Here is a 19,079-nt window from a genome sequence, read left to right on the forward strand (position 1 = left end):
TGACCTCATGATCCGCCCTCCTCGGTCTCCCAAAGTGCTGGGATTACAGGCATGAGCCACCATGCCCAGCTTGGCTGTTTTATAATAACACTTAGCTTAAAACAGAAACACATTGTAGAGCTGTACAAAAATATTTTCTTTCACTATATTCTTATTCCATAAGCCTTTATCTATTTTATTATTTTAACTTTTTAAGCTTTTTTTTGTTATAAACGAAGACACAAACACACATATTAGCCGAGGCTTACACAGGGTCAGGATCCTCAATATTACTATCTTCAACTTCCACATGTCCCACTAGAAGTTCTTCAGGGGCAATAACAGGCATGGAACTGTCATCTCCTATGATAGCAATGCCTTCTTCTGGAATACCTCCTGAAGGACCTGCCTCAGGCTGTTTCATAGTTCATTTATATTTTAATAAATAGAAGGAGCACACTCTAAGTTAACGATAAAAACACAGCATAGTAAATATTAGGCGATGGGAATTTTTCAGCTCCATTGTAGACTTATGGGACCACCATCCTATATGCTATCCATCATTGACCAAAATGGTGTTATGCAGCTTATGGCTGTATTTTCTATGGCCCCTTACTTTTTAGACATATTTAGTCAAAAAAGAAAAGCAGCAGATAGGAGAGAAGTTTATACAAAACATAACACCAATTGTAGAATCTTCAATGACAATTTAAAATGCCTTAGCAAGGTGAAAACAATATAATAAACACAGTAACTTCTGAACTAATAAAATTGGAACTGAGAAAGTAAATTAATGCAAAGTAATAAAATTAAAATGGGGCATACTTAAACTTAAAAATAGACTCTGCTCTTTTAGTACTAAAAACAATACTTATTTATAATTACTGCCTAATTCATGTGTCACCAATTTTAAGGCCTATTTTTAATGTATTTCTATCCTTACGGGATATACATTTTTGGTGTGTATGGTCACTAATTCCAGATCCTCCAAAGTCCATTCAGAAGAAATGAAGATTCTTTTGTTTAAACTGTATTTTTAGTTTAGATTCAGGGAGTACATGTGCTCGTTTGTTATATGAGAGTATTACATGTGTAATAGTGGAGGCTGGGTTTCTAGTGTACCCATCATCCAGATGTTGGACATTGTACCCAGAGGTGATTTTTCAACTCCCCTACCCTACACCCTTTAGAGTCCTGAGAGTCTATTTTCCTTATCTTTATGTCCATATGTACCTTTTGTTTAGTTCCATTTATAAGTGAAAATATGTGATATTTGATTTTCTGCTTCTGTATTAGTTTACTTATAATAATGGCTCCCTTCTTCACCCATGTTTCTGAAAAGGATATGATTTTATTCTTTTTATGGCTGCATAGTATTCCATCATGTATATATAAAATATTTTCTTTATCCAGTCAACTTTTTGCTGACACTTAGGTTGGTTCCATGAGTTTGCTATTGTGAATAGTGTAATAAATATATGAATGCAGGTGTCTTTTTAATATAATAATTTTTTTAACCTTTGGATAGATACCCAGTAATGAAATTACTGGGTCAAATGGTAGTTACATTTTTAGCTCTCAGAGATATCTCCATACTGTTTTCCATAGAGTTTGATCTAAGTTATATTCCCACTGACAGTGTATGATTGTTCTCTCTTCTCCACATCCATGTCAACATCTTGTTTTTTGACTTTTTAATAAAAACCATTCTGACTGGTGTAAGATGGTATCTCAGTGTGGTTTTAATTTGCATTTCTCTGATGATTCCTGATGTTAAGCATTTTTTCAAGTGTTTGTTGGTCACTTGTATTTCTTCTTTTGAGAAATGTCTGTTCATGTCCTTTGCCCAGTTTATAGTGGTTTTTTGTTTGTTTTCTGAGTTGTTTGAATTCTTTTTAAATTCTGGATATTAATCTGTCTTGTCAGATACATAATTTGTAAATATTTTCTCCCACTCTGTAGGATGATTATTGTGCCCTGCGGAAGCTTTGTACTTTAATTAAGTCCCATTTGTATATTTTTGGTTTTGTTGCAAACATTGGAGGTCTTCATCATAAATTCTGTGCTAGGCTAATATCCAGAAGAGTTTTTCCCAGGTTTTCTGCTAGGACATTTGTAGTTTTAGGTCTCATGTTTAGGTCTTTCATCCACCTTGGGTTAATTTTTGTATATGGTGAGAGATAGTGGTCCATTTTCATTCTTCTGCATATGGCAGCCAGTTTTTCCAGCACTATTTATTTAATAGACTGTCCTTCCCCCATTGTTTATTTTTCTTTACTTTACTGAAGATTAATTGGTTGTATGTTTGTGGCTTTGGCTTTATCTCTGTGTTCTCTGTTCTGTTCACTTGATCTGTGTATCTATTTTTGTACCAGTATCATACTGTTTTAGTTACTTAGAGCCTTATAATGTAATTTGAAGTCAGGTAATATGATGCCTGTAGATTTTTTTTTCCGTAGGAGTGCTCTGGCTATTCAGGCATTTTGTTATTGTTCCATATGAACTTTAGGGTTGTCTTTCCTAATTTTGTGAAAAACGACATTAGTACTTTGATAGGAATTGTGTTGAATCTGTGGATTGCTACAGGCAGTATGGTCATTGATTCTTCCATTTCATAAGCATGAGATATTTTTTCATTTATTTGTATTGTCTACAATTACTTTTATTAGTATTTGGTAGTTGTCATTATAGAGATCTTTCATTGTCTTGGTTAACATATATTTCTAGATTAGTGTGTGTGTCTGTGTGGCTATTGTAAATGAGATTGAGTTCTTAATTTGGTTCTCAGCTTAAATGTTATTGAGACATATAAATGCTACTGATTCATGTATTTTGATTTTGTATCTTGGAGACTTTACTGAAGTCACTAATCAGGTCCAGGACCTGAATTTTACCAGACATACAAATAAGAGCTGGTGCCAGTCTTACTGAAACTATTCCAAAAAATCAGGAAAGAGGGATCTCTCCCTAATTCATTCTATGAATGCTGTATTACCCTGATACCAAAATCAGGCAAGGACACAACAAAAAAGAAAATTCTAGTCCAATACCCCTAATGAACATAGATACAAAAATTCTCAGCAAAATACTAGTAAAGCAAATCCAAAAGCACATCAAAAAGATAATTCGCCATAATCAAGTAGGCTATATTTTAGGGATGCATGGATGGTTTAACATACATAAATCAATAAACATGATTCACCAAATAAAAATATCTAAGAACAAAAGAAAGATGCAGAAAAAGAATTTTATAAAATCCAATAAATTTTCATGATAAAAACCCTCCAGAAACAAGGCATAGGTGGAGCATACCTGAAAATAATAGAAGCCATATATAAGAAACCCACAGTCAACATTATACTGAATGGGGAAAGTTGAAAGCATTTCACCTCAGAACTGGAACAAGGCAAGGATGCCCATGTTCACCACTCCTATTCAACGTAAAACTATCTGGCAATGGAAAGAAATAAAAGTCATCTAAATTGGAAAAACAGAAGTCAAATTATCTCTGTTCACTGATGACATGATCATATACCTAGAAAAATCTTTTTTTAAGAGGCAAATGTCTATTAACATCATATTAAGTACTGTGCTTAGCATCCAGATTCTATTTGCAGCCAGGGCATTGTAAAGATTATTTACCTGCTAAAATGTGTTTATACCAGATCCCATTAGAATCTCAATGGCCCATCAAGAATCCCCAGATTTCCATCATTATTTGCCTAAATAATGAATGTACACTTTGCACATATTGAGTATAAAACATTTCTAAGCAGCTTAGGAGCAAAGTACTGTATTAATTTCAAGTTGACAGAATCTGAAAACATGATATTTCAACCACTTGTCATTTATTATTCTCCACTCTAATCGCTCTGTCAAATGGTGATCTAGATGTTTTCTTGAATCGATGTGGTCACAGAAATTTTATCTACCTTTGTAGGAGAGATTTCTTCTTAGGTATTATAAAGCTCTTTTTTAGGGACATCTGGTATAATAGTAGAGTAGAGACCCCATTACACATTGAAATACTATAAAATATTTAATAAGGTAAAAACATCCATACTGGGACATTAAATGTATATTATAACTATGTAACAAAACACAATAAGGAACTGTACGAAACATGGATCTAAGTCATCTGGTCACTATATCCTGAGTCAAATTTATGATTCAGGCTACGAATGAGCAACAAGGCTCATTTAACAGCCGCCGCCTCTTCAAGTACAGAAGTCTCGTAATGAGGAAAGCTGCATTGTCCCAGAATATGGGTCACGGGGAAAGAAGAGAGGATTGGAACAATATTATTTTTCCGTAATTTTCAGGCTTTATAATTTTGTGTACAAGCATAGGGAAGCCTGGAGGTCCTTTGCCAGAGAGAATAAGCTTAATGTTAAGCTATAAAGGAACATTTACATTAGAAAAGATAATGCAGATGTCCTTATCACCTGCTTTATGGTGAAGCTCATGGAAACTGACAATTTCTAAATTTCAAATGCCAAGATTCTGCAGCTATCATTACCAGAGAAGGATTAACATATTTTATGGTACCAGTTTTCTAAAAATCAGTAAATGTCTCAAAATGCTCCAACCTGAAACATATGGTTAACCTCTGGTCAATTACCCACGGCTGGGTTGGTGGAAGTGAGGTTGAGTTCTGAGCACATGGCAGCCTGCATTCTGCAGCAGACTGGACCAAGGAAACATCGCCTACCAAGTGGGATGAAATCACTATTTCTCTCGGTTGAGTTAATGTCTCTTGAATTTTCTTTCTGCTCACATATTTGTTTGCTTATCAGTCTACCTCAAGCAACCAGAGTGAATCTTTAAAAAACATGTCAGAGCATGTAGATCCTCTGCTCAGAACTTTCCAAGGACACTCTCCCAAGCCTCAAATTAAAGCCAAGGACTTTTTCAGCATCTACCACACCTTCACAACCTGGCTTCCTATTCCCTCCAGACTTCTTTTCTCATGACTCTTCTTCAACACATTCTGTCCTGGTTGCACTTGCTCAAACAAGCCAGGCAAGTCAAGGCCTTTCAAACTAGCCTTATCTTTGCCTGTAATCCTGGAGCCTAGCTACAGTTCTCTCCCTCAACTCAAATCATACCCTTTCATTGAGGCTTCCTCTGAGCCCATATTTAAAATTGTGAAAATCCCAAATTTCTTACACTCCCTTATCCCTTATCACTTTATTTTTTTATAGCAATTAACACCTTCTTAGATGCCCTCAGATTTACTGAGAAGGCACAATGTTTGTCTGTTTTGTTCACAGCTTTGTCTTTAGTGCCTAAAACAATGCCTGAAATATAATGACATTTCCTTAATAAATACTTATGATTGAATAAAGGTTGACTAGTATTATGATAAAGGTCAGCTATGGACAGTTTAAATGATTGTTCTCCAAATCTCACTGCTAATAAGTCTTAAGGGTAGGATTCAGAAATATATTCCTGTGAAGCCTGAATTTTTTTACTATTAAAAAATTAGCATATGAGCCAAAGTTCACAAAGCTTTACAAATATTCATTTATTTTGCCCTCACAAAAAGCATGAGATGAAGTTACTCCTATTATCTTTACTTTAAAGAGTAGGAAAACAATCACTAGACATTTAGTAACCTGGCTAAGATCACAACCTAATAAATAATCTGTGCTCTGAACTAATTTCTATAAGATTATGTTAACATGACTTGTTTTTATAACTGTGATTTTTATATTTTCTTTAGTATATATGCATACTTTCAGACATTATATTTTTGAAATTCTGATAAGAATGTACGTATGCTTGGGCCAACTTCAATGTGGAGCATGTGCAGCAGAGCTCCTCACCAGCCCCGTAACTCCTGCTGATATGGTTTGGGTCTGTGTCTCTGCCAAAATCTCATGTCAAATTGTATCCCCAGTGTTGGAGGTGGGGCCTGGTGAGAGGTGATTGGATCATGGGGGCAGATTTCCCCATTGCTGTTCTGTGATAGTGAGTGAGTTATCACGAGATTTGGTTGTTTGAAAGTGTGTATCACTTCCCCCTCTCTGGTCTACTGTACAAAACCCAGACTTTTGGCCAGAGCTCAGGGGAATTCAGGCACACCTAGCTGTAAGACAGGCTAGTAAATGAAATTTAGTTGCATGCCCAAGAAGTAGAGGAAATAGGTTTTGGTGCCACACATGTTTCAAGTGAGAGCATGGGAAAGTGTCTGAGGCATAGAATCGAGAAGGCTCCTGCCCTGGCCATGTAAGAGGTACCTGCTTCTTCCTTACCTTCTGCCATGATTGTAAGTTTCCTGAGGCCTCGCCATCCATGTTTCCTGTACACTGTGGAACTGTGAACCAATTAAACCTCTTTTTTTTTTTTTTTTTTTGAGACAGAGTCTTGCTCTGTCGCCCAGGCTGGAGTGCAGTGGTGCGTGATCTCAGCTCACTGCAAGCTCTGCCTCCCGGGTTCATGCCATTCTCCTGCCTCAGCCTCCTGAGTAGCTGGGACTACAGGCACCTGCCACCAAGCCTGGCTAATTTTTTGTATTTTTAGTAGAGATGGGGTTTCACTGTGTTAGCCAGGATGATCTCGATCTCCTGACCTCATGATCTGCCCGCCTTGGCCTCCCAAAGTGCTGGGATTACAGGTGTGAGCCACCCCGCCCAGCCTAAACCTCTTTTCTTTATAAATTATCCAGTTTAGGGTATTTCTTTATTGCAGTGCAAGAAAAGACTAGTATACCTGTATACCTTTGAACTGCCACATGACAGTTTTCTGTTTTGCTCTAGTTAACATATGACAGATCTCTTCACTAGAGCACCTTCACATACACACTAAAATATAATGATGTTATAAAATAATTGTAGGAGAATGGTTAAATAGGTTAAGCCACATGTCCATGCTATAATAGTAGATATTAAAATGATAGTTATTACAATTAATAACATGGTAAATGTTAGGTTATGAAAGTTGTTATAAAAAAATTGAATAGATAATATAATCTTACATGCATACCTGTAAAAAGACCACATTGTTATAAGAAAAAGTACTCCAAATACATATGGAAATTATATTATAATATAGCACAGTATTACATTATAGGGTTAATATAATTGATTTTGTTTATTCTATTTTACTTTTAGAGGAAAAATCACTTTTGTTTGTTTATTTGATTCCTTTATTGTATTGAACACAAATATGCCTCCCTTTCGCATTTGTACTCTATCCTAGGACACACAGAAGATGAATGCTAATTATAGATGAGGCACGTGTGTGTGTGTTTGTGTAATTCCTTCCACTAATTTAAAATCAGATATAATTTCTCTCCCTTGGTCTTTACTTATCCAAACTAAATCAAAGTTCATTTTACTTTTTTTTAACTGGTAGCCAAGAGATAAATACCTAAAGTTCCTTTCAAATAAAATTGCTGTAAAGTGGCCAACAAACATATGAAAAAATATTCAACATCACTAATCATTGGAGAACTGCAAATCAGAACCCAAATGAGATACTATCTCTCACCAGTCACACTGACTACTATTAAAAAGTCAAAAAATAACAGATGTTGGTGGAGATACAGAGAAAAGAGAACACTTACATATTGCTGGTTGGAATGTAAATTAGTTCAGCCCCTTTGGAAAGCAGTTGGGAGATTTCTCAAAGAAGTAAAAATAGAACTACCATTTGACACAACAATCCCATTACTGAGTATATACCCAAAGGAAAATAAATTGTTCTACTGAAAAGACACTTGTATTCTCATGTTTATCACAGCACTATTCACAATAGCAAAGACATGGAATCAACCTAGGTGCCCATCAACAGTGCATACACCATGGAATACTACACAGCCATATAAAAGAATGAAATTGTGTAGCAACAGGGATGCAGCTGGAGGCCATTATCTGCAGTGAATAATGCAGAAACAGGAAACCAAATATTGCATATTCTCACTTATGAGTGGGAGTTAAACATTGAATACACATGGACATAAAGATGGGAAAAGTAGATACTGGAGAATACCAGAGTGGCTAGGGAGTGAGGGGAGAAAGGGCTGAGAAAATTTCTACCATGTGCTGTGTTCACTATCTGATGACGGGATGAATAGAAGCCTAAACTTGAGCATCACAAAATACACCCTTGTAATATACCTGCACGTGTACCAACTGAATCTAAATTAAAATTAAAAGAAGAAGCCAGAAGCAATGGCTCACGTATATAATCCCAACACTTTGAGAGCCTGAGGCAGGAGAATCGCTTAAGGCCAAGGGTTCAAAACCAGCCTGAGCAACACAGTGAGACCCCATCTCTACCAAAAAAAAGAAAAAAAAAAAAGCTGGACCTGGTGGTGTACACCTGTAGTCCCAGTGACTCCAGAGCCTGAGGCAATAAGATTATTTGAGCCCAGAGGTGCAAGGCTGCAGTAAGCTATGATCCCTAACCCTACTCCTAACAAACACTAACCCCTAACCTTAGACAACTACAGTCTGAGCAACTGAGGAAGACCCTGTGTCTAAAAAAATAAAATTTTAAAAACTCAAAAAAAAATTTTATAGAGAGAAAAAAGAAAAAAGTAAAACTGTTATAAAGTTTTGAAGGAGTGTGTAAAAATACCATATATCTAGAATTATGCAGGAAGTTAGTATACAGCTTTGAAAAACTTTTGAATTATTTTAAGTAGAATAGATCTGAGGCATTACTTTATTTTGTACTGAATTGTGTACCTGTAGAAAGAGGCTTTAAACAGTTATGGTGAATAAAATGCCTTCTCCATTATGTTATTACACATAAGACATTTAATTACATGACAGAATTATCAGGTCCCACATAGAAAGAAGCATAAGATCTACATACAGCCTGTAAACCTTGAGGCCATTTTCCTCCCATTATAATTCTGGAGGAAATAGACACCAGTTAATCTGCTAAATTTTGTTTCCACAACTTCTATGTCTAAATCTCAGGTTAGAAGTAAATGTATTAAATTTACTTGTTCTAGGCTTATTTGGAAGTAACAGGAAGTTTGTGTTATATTTTATGGTTAATATTTCCTATGATAAACTAAATTTTATGTTATAGATAACTAGTTAACTTCCTTTCTTAGCTTCTAAACTGTCATCAAAATTAGATGAGACCTTTGTGTTTTTGAATTTTAGGGAGAGAATACTTCTTTCACTCTTTTATTTGTAATTTGTGAAAAACAAGTTTTTCTCAATTTGCTTCTTTAGATGTTACCCAAAAAATGCACACAAAAGATGATAAGAAACATAAATTTCTCATCTCTATTAGAATTAATCCATGTATAGTTCTGCCAAAACCTCAGCAGACACTCTGTGGCTATATGTGAAACAATCTTCTATGTGTCTGCTGCTTAAATCCAATCAGGAAAATGAGTAACCACCATTCGTTTAAACTAGTTTACACAGTGGGTGGTCAAAATATCACCACATTCCCACTGCTCACCTCCAAGTTCAACTACAAGAGTCTCTATATAGTAACATTAATGTCTGAAATTGGATTGAGGGATTCCCATATGCTGTCATCTAAAACGCATTATGATGGCTATAAAGCAATGGCCACTAAAATTGATAGAGGAAGATGAACTGAGAAAAGAGTTTAGTAAGTGAAAATCAAGAGTTCTTGAGCTTAAAAGCAATTTTCACAGTAGGTCTTTGTATGCATTTGCACAGACATGAAACTCAACAGGAGAAAGCAGATAGAAAGCCTACTAGCTTTTCAGGGAATTATCTTTGAAAGAAAACCTTCAGACTGGCTGGTCAATGTCTTTAAACAATTTATGAGACCCCACAAATGCACAAGAAGAAAGTGGCCTGTGAAGAGTGTGCAATCCCCAAAAAGGGCTTATTTTCCAACACCCTCCTGCCATATAGTCATGAAAAATTTCAGACGATAAAGAAATTCCAAGAAAACAAATTTATCAGTGAATGCAAGCAAGAAATGTTCACCAAGAGAGCAGAATCAGGGCCTTACACATGGATAAACACAGGATCATTATCACCGGTGAAGGTACCCCTCACTCTTCCTGTCTTAGCGTAGTTGCATCAGAACTCTGGACATGTGAAGGCTTTGTGTTTTTCATGTATGCCTCTCTGAATAGAAAATATTTTCTTTCACTGATTTTTTGACCGTATGTGTGCATTGTATATTGATACTTCATGGCAGACTTCTCTAGACCTGATGGACAGAACAAACTATAAGTCGCACAGATATACTCAATTTTCAGCTGGATGAAGTTACTTGAAAAACTTTGATTTGTTCCCTCCAGGAAAGAGTTCTGTATGTGGGAGAAGAAACACGCATGTAGCCAAAGAAACAGTCTGCACTAGAGACTTCTACTAGTCCTTTGTAGTAGAATTCTCCATTTTTTAAGCCTGTACCATTTCCTTGCACGTAAATTATATTATCAGGTTCCTTTGCAGTTACATGTGGAAATCTAATTACGTTCTAGCCAGTAAGCTGTAAAGAACAGCCTGTGAAAGTTATTTCTAAAGGAGGAGAATATATCCTTTGTTGTAATTTTCTGCTACCTGGATTGCAGATTTAATCGCCAGGGATTGAGCAGTCATCTTGGACCATAAGGTGACATCTAGAAAAGGAAAGTAGTAAGCTCAAAGGAGCCCATGGTATGGTATCTACCCCTGATTCCTTTTATGATAAATAAACATATCTCACCCAAGCATTGTGGGGTTTTCAGTAGGTGGTAACCTAACTGAATCCTATGTAAAGCAGTATGTCTAGTTCCATTCTGTATATACGGAAAAAAAGCGGTAGTAACACTTCCCAAACTATACAGTCTCTAAAAGCTGATGTGGAATTTCGTTTTCTTTTTCTTTTTAAATTTTATTATTATTATACTTTAAGTTTTAGGGTACATGTGCACAACGTGCAGGTTTGTTACATATGTATACATGTGCCATGTTGGAGTGCTGCACCCATTAACTCCTCATTTACTCAGCTGACTTTAGAAGTTTGTTTCTTAATCCCCAAAATAAATAAGCATTCACTGAAGATTTACATGATATATTTTATTCTGCTGGTTAGAAATTAATATAAGTAAAACTAATTTTGTGAACATGAACCATCCAAGAGCCTGAATGAGCATATACATATATAGATATATATGCTTAATTTTTATAAGCCTACACCATACACACACACCACACACACACACACCACACACACACATACACACACACCACACACACACCACACACACCACACACACACATACACACACACCACACACACACATACACACACACATACACACACACACACATACACACACCACACACACACACCACACACACACACCACACACACACACACCACACACACACAAACACCACACACACATACACACATACCACACACACACACCCCACACACACCACACACACATACACACACCACACACACACCACACACACACACCACACACACACACACCACACACACACCACACACACACACCACACACACACATACACACACACCACACACACACACACCACACACACACACACACACCACACACACACATACACACCACACACACACATACACACACACCCCCCCCACACACGCACCACACACACACCACACACACACACATACACACCACACACACACATACACACACACCACACACACCACACACACACCACACACACACACATACACACACACCACACACACACATACAGACACACACCCCCACACACACACCACACACCCCCCCCACACACACACACCACACACACAAACACCCACACCCCCCCCACACACACACCACACACACACCACACACACACACCACACACACACATACACACACACCACACACACACACACCACACACACACACACACACCACACACACACACATACACACACACCACACACACACACCACACACACACACACACACCACACACACACACATACACACCACACACACACATACACACACACCACACACACACACACCACACACACACACATACACACACACCACACACACACACACCCACACACACACCACACACACACCCCACACACACACAAACACCCACACCCCACACACACACACACCACACACACACCACACACACACACCCCACACACACACATACACACACACCACACACACCCCCCACACACACGCACACCACACACACACCACACACACCCCCCACACACACACACACCACACACACACACGCACACACACACGCACACCACACACACACACACACACCACACACACATACACACACACACACACACGCACACCACACACACACACCACACACACACACACCACACACACACATACACACACACACACACACACCACACACATACACACACACACACACATACACACACACATACACACACACCACACACACACACACAGAAGTCATGGGAGTGGTAAGGAAAATGATTGCTATTTTAAATTTTATTCATAACATTTTTAATATTAAATTGGAACTATTATGCTATAACAAAATATAATAAATTATGAATTTGAGGTGACATATGATCGGTAGTAGGTAGTTTATTATTCCACTTTTTTATGTCAATTTTTTAAATGAAATAATGGAAAATAACAGTAAAACAGCATAGGTTAAAAACAAAACAGCAAATTACATATGTGCATTTGTGTAAACATTTTTTCTTAAGTAATTTAAAATACACTTTTTTTTTTTTTTTTGAGACAGAGTCTCGCCATGTCGCCCAGGCTGGAGTGCAGTCGCTTGATCTTGGCTCAATGCAACTCCACCTCCCGAGTTCTAGCCATTCTCCTGCCTCAGCCTCCTAAGTAGCTGGGACTACAGGTGTCTGCCACCACGCCTGGCTAATTTTTGTTGTTGTTGTTGTATTTTTAGTAGAGATACATTTTCACCATGTTGACCAGGCTGGTCTCAAACTCCTGACTTCAAGTGGTCTGCCCACCTTGGCCTCCCAAAGTGCTGGGATTACAGACGTGAACCTCTGCACCTGGCCTAAAATACACATTTCCTACTTGGTGATATTTTTGGACAAGAAAAATATTGACTTTTATAACCAGCAGTGTTAATTAGTATTTGATGTGAGGTGTAGAAACATTCCTCCATTGTGTCGACCGAGTCATGAAGAGTTTCCAACAACAAAAACACTCCTTGGATTTGAAGGTCACTGGCTTGTTACCTTCTGAGGTGAATAATTTGTAGAAAATGCCTTTGTTGCTCTGAATAATGTAAACTATTTAGATTAGCAAATGTTTAAATAAGTTAAATGTTTTCATACATTTGAGTAGCTTTCCTTAAAAATATAGCAGTGCTAATTGGCAGAGGGTAGTCTGCTAAAATTGTCAAATAATTACAATGAAAAGACGGAAAAAGGAGTAAAACATAAATTAATAAATAAATACCAAGGAGAGATTACTGTAAAGTAGGGATGGTGGTAACTTTTGTGGGAAGGGGAGATTCAGGATGAGGAAGTTCTCATGGATGGCTTCGGGAGTCAAAATTGTGTTTCTTGACCTGGCTGTCAGGGAGTCAGGGAGAAGGGTCATTAAAAGGCTGTTTTTTTTGTTTTGTTGTTTTTTGTTTTTTGTTTTGTTTTGTTTTTCCCTTTGGTAATTAATTAAACTATATATTTCTTTAGGTGGCTTTCTGAATCTGTATTTCACTTTAAAACAAATAGTCAATAAATATGAATGCACAGGCAACAAGCTAACTAGAGTACTTATTTCCTCTTCCCACCCCAGAAACAGTGTCCTATTTAGAAAAACTTTAACCACATGATGATCATAAATAATAGTGCAACTCTCTCATTTCTCCTATTTTACAGTTATTGATTCTTGATGATTTGGTTCAGATTTCCACACCAAAGCATCATTGCTCTCCATCATAGCACCACTCACAGTATCTGTCGAAGCCTGCTAAGACAATTGGTATTGAGGGACAGGACTAGCTAGATTTCCTAGGCCGACTAAGAATCCCTAAGCCTAGCTGGGAAGGTGACCACATACACCTTTAAACACGGGGGCTTGCAACTTAGCTCACACCCGACCAATCAGAGAGCTCAATAAAATGCTAATTAGGCAAAAACAGGAGGTAAAGAAATAGCCAATCATCTATCACCTGAGAGCACAGGGGGAGGGACAATGATCGGGATACAAACCCAGGCATTCGAGCTGGCAACGGCTACCCTCTTTGGGTCCCGTCCCTTTGTATGGGAGCTCTATTTTCACTCTATTAAATCTTGCAACTGCACTCTCTTCTGGTCAGTGTTTGTTACGGCTGGAGCTGAGCTTTCACTTGCTGTCCACCACTGCTGTTTGCCGCTGTCGCAGACCAGCCGCTGACTTCCATCCCTCTGGATCTGGCAGGGTGTCTGCTGTGCTCCTGATCCAGCAAGGTGCCCATTGCCGCTCTCGATCAGGCTAAAGGCTTGCCATTGTTCCTGCATGGCTAAGTGCCCGGGTTCATCCTAACTGAGCTGAACACTAGTCACTGGGTTCCACGGTTCTCTTCTGTGACCCACGGGTCTAATAGAGATATAACACTCGTCACGTGGCCCAAGATTCCATTCCTTGGAATCCGTGAGGCCAAGAACCCCAGGTCAGAACACGAGGCTTGCTGCCCTCTTGGAAGCAGCCTGCCACCATCTTGGGAGCTCTGGGAGCAAGGACCCCCTGGTAACATTATGAGCTCGAAAATGAACATCACACAGCACAGATTTGGAGTCCAGAAGTAAACTGGCAAAAGTATATGAGGAAATTCAAAAATACTTTACTAAGATATTTTTTATTTCACATTGGTGTTAAAATTGCTTAAGATAATGATAATTCAAATTTATTGACTCAATTATACAATCTATTTTCTTACTTCCTATTGCCAGATTATTCTTATGCCTTATTAAATTATGAGCAAATATGATTAACAGTATGTTCAAACCTTGGTCAGACTAAAACTTAATTTCAGTAACCCCAAATATTTCAAATATAAAACTGTAAAGTGAGCCATAATTTTGTTAGTTCAGATTTGTATACATGTTTAGTGTTTATAGTAAAGATCCAATAAATTTTAAAAAGTTAAAATTAATTTGAATCCACTCTATTAAATTTTAAAATAGTCTTTTCATTTGGAAAAGTACTCAGAGAAATATTTTTGTGAACTTTATATGACTGCATATGAATTACTTCTGATCTACTTTTAGATGAAACTTCTTCCTTTTGAAGAGTATAAAGTCTTTTCTGAACTAGACATTTAAATACAGGAATATAAAATGATCCTTCCTCTTGACATCTGTTTAATGTGCTTACAAATAATCAAACTATTGTATTTTACAAAGTGTTATCTCAAAACTTCCAAAAATGTAAATGGATAAGAGTCATTTTAACTGTGAATTGAATAGTACAGTTGCATCTCTTTGCAAGCACATGCCCTACTAATAAGGCATATGGGTACCAGAGTGTTCAGAGAAATCAGAGTGAAATGTCAACAGCACCAGGCAAAAACTAAAACAGATTAATGCATTCAGACTAATGGTAGAGAAGATCCTGGTGACCACCATTGCAGCTGACGTATATGAAAGCTTTTAAAATTTCATTTCTTGTTAGTTTGATCTCTCTACATTAAAAAGGTTGTGCTGGTAGGCAGTTTAAAATAAAAAGGTTCATTTATCTCCCTCTGGGCCAGAAAGTTACAGTTACCCAATTTTACCTCTTAAAGAAAGGAAAGTGAGAAAAATTGATCGATGGTGGATCAGGCTCAAGGAATCTTAGAAATGTATCTAAAATTGACTTGTTCCAGATCTTCTCACAGATGAAACAGACTGACACTTTCCCTTTCACTAAAAACCTTCAGGAATTGAGCTCTAAAACAATACAACCACACTAAGATGTCATTAGCTGATTAGATCTTAATGAGTTATTTTTCACTTTGAGCTCACATTATGGTCAGAAATACTTCTTCCTCAGGTAACTAATATCAGATGCTAGAATAATAAATAAATTTGCCCATTTTTAAAATTTTTTCCTTTCTATAGGTTTTCGGGAAACAGGTGGTATTTGGTCACGTGTAAGTTCTTTGGTGGTGATTTGTGAGATTTTGCTGCATCCTTCACCTGAGCAGTGTACATTGAACCAAATTTGTAGTCTTTTGTTTTTCTTGTCCCTTAAATTATCTTCTATATAAACCTGTAGCCAAAACTGGGAAGATGAGACATGAATGTTCTAGCTCCTTTATCTATTTCCATGGTATTTTACTGGAATATTTTCTTCCACTTATGTCTAAGATATACAGCACTGCCACATCCAGAAATACTTTATCCCATGAAAACTGCTTTCTTTCCATAATTTCAAATGTTCTTTAACCTCCTTCTATCCTGAATCTTGCCAAATACATTGTTTTGACACCAAACTGTCTACAGTAAATATACTATGCAAACATAATTCTCTTCTTTCTCTGGTTTCACATCCATCTCCATACAGCCTTGATTTGGGGGCAGAATCTCAATTATACCTATCTGGAATCCATCCCTTCCTTCTCCTTCTCACCATTCAGGACATAGTCATGGGCAAAGACTTCATGACTAAAACACCAAAAGCAATGGCAACAAAAGCCAAAATTGACAAATGGGATCTAATTAAACTAAAGAGCTTCTGCACAGCAAAAGAAACTACCATCAGAGTGAACAGGCAACCCACAGAATGGGAGAAAATTTTTGCAATCTACTCATCTGACAAAGGGCTAATATCCAGAATCTACAATGAACTCAAACAAATTTACAAGAAAAAAACAAACAACCCCATCACCAAGTGGGCAAAGGATATGAACAGACGCTTCTAAAAAGAAGACATTTATGCAGCCAAAAGACACATGAAAAAATGCTCATCATCACTGGCCATCAGAGAAATGCAAATCAAAACCACAATGAGATACCATCTTACACCAGTTAGAATGGCGATCATTAAAAAGTCAGGAAACAACAGGTGCTGGAGAGGATGTGGAGAAATAGGAACCCTTTTACATTGTTGGTGGGACTGTAAACTAGTTCAACCATTGTGGAAATCAGTGTGGCGATTCCTCAGGGATCTAGAACTAGAAATACCATTTGACCCAGCCATCCCATTACTGGGTATATACCCAAAGGATTATAAATCATGCTGCTATAAAGACACATGTACATGTATGTTTATTGTGGCACTATTCACAATAGCAAAGACTTGGAACCAACACAAATGTCCAACAATGATAGACTGGATTAAGAAAATGTGGCACATATACACCATGGAATACTATGCAGCCATAAAAAATGATGAGTCATGTCCTTTGTAGGGACATGAATGAAGTTGGAAAACCATCATTCTCAGCAAACTATCACAAGGACAAAAAACCAAACACCGCATGTTCTCACTCATAGGTGGGAATTGAACAATGAGAGCACATGGACACAGGAAGGGGAACATCACACACCGGGGCCTGTTGTGGGGTAGGGGCAGGGAGGGGATAGCATTAGGAGATATAGCTAATGTTAAATGATGAGTTACTGGGTGCAGCACACCAACATGGCACATGTATACATATGTAACTAACCTGCACATTGTGCACATGTACCCTAAAACTTAAAGTATAATTGAAAAATAAATAAATAAATAAATATTTTAATTTCATGGATAAGAAAGTTACAGAAACAAATATACCTGAAAAGATGTCATACGGCTTTCCAGAAGCGTATCATAAAATATGGAACTAGAGAAAAGTCATGCATGAATCTTTACAGCAATAGTTGAAAATAGTTTTATAGGGCCGGGCACAGTGGCTCACCCCTGTAATTCCACCACTCTGGGAGGCCGAGACTGGCGGATCACCTATGGTCAGGTGTTTGACACTAGCATGGCCAACATGTCTAAACCTCATCTGTACTAAAAATACAAAAATTAGCCGGGCATGGTGGCGCGTGCCTGTAATCCCAGACACTAAGGAGGCTGAGGCAGGAGAATTGCTTGAACCCAGGAGGCAGAGGCTGCACTGAGCCGAGACCACACCACTGCACTCTGACCTAGGGGACAGAGTGAGACTTTGTCAAAAAAAAAAAAAAAAGGAAAAAAAAGTCTTATAGCAAAAGCAAAGTGTGTGTGTGTGTGTGTGTGTGTGTGTGTGTATTTGGAAGACGAAAGAGACAGTTGACACAGTTTTACTACCCAAATATGCATACCTATTTTATTGAATCAAGAAACATAAAGTACTCCTAAAAGGAAATAATTTAACATGGGTTTTATCTAACCTCCATTTTTTTTTTCTTTTTGGTATCTGATAGCAAGAGTGTTGGAATCCTATCTAATATTTCATAGATGTCTCAGAGTTACTTGAGCAGTTTTTAAAATCAAGATCTAAGTTTTAATGAGCAAAATGTTTTGAAAAAATAAAATATAAATATGTTTTCATGTGGTTTATGGGAAATAGGTTACGATAACATTACAGAACCTTTTTCTTTATTACTTTTAGAAACAATCTTACAAAAACTTTCAAGTATAATATAAAGAATTTTTTCTAAACTATTTGAGTGTAAGTTGTAGACATGATGCTCCATCACACTCAACAAACAAGACTATGCTATCTAACTACAGCAAAAGCATAAAGACCAGGCAATTAAAATAGAAACATTACCATCATCTAATCCTGCTAATCCTCAGGTCCTCAAATTTCACCGTTTGTCTACTGATGTCCATTTTAGCAAAAGAATCAAGTTCAGAGTCACATGTTATTCCAATCTCCTTTTGTCTGAAACAGTTCCTCAACCTTTCCTTGGCTATCATGACCTTGATAATCTTGAGGGTTTCAGGCAGATACAATTAGAATGCCATTTAGTTTTGTTTTGTCTATTGTTTCCTTATGACTGATTAAGGTTATTTATCTTTAGCAGAAATATCACAGATGTTTCTATGTTCATGCAGTGGCTCATACCTGTAACCCCAGCACTTTGGGAGGCTGAGGTGGGCAGATCACCTGAGGTCAGGAGTTTGAGACCAGCCTTGCCAAAATGGCAAAACCCCATCTCCACTAAAAATACAAAAATTAGCTGGGTGTGGTGGTGTATGCCTGTAGTCCCAG

This window comes from Pongo pygmaeus, chromosome 3 (assembly GCF_028885625.2).
Source record: "Pongo pygmaeus isolate AG05252 chromosome 3, NHGRI_mPonPyg2-v2.0_pri, whole genome shotgun sequence".
NCBI classification, from domain to species: Eukaryota; Metazoa; Chordata; class Mammalia; order Primates; family Hominidae; genus Pongo; species Pongo pygmaeus.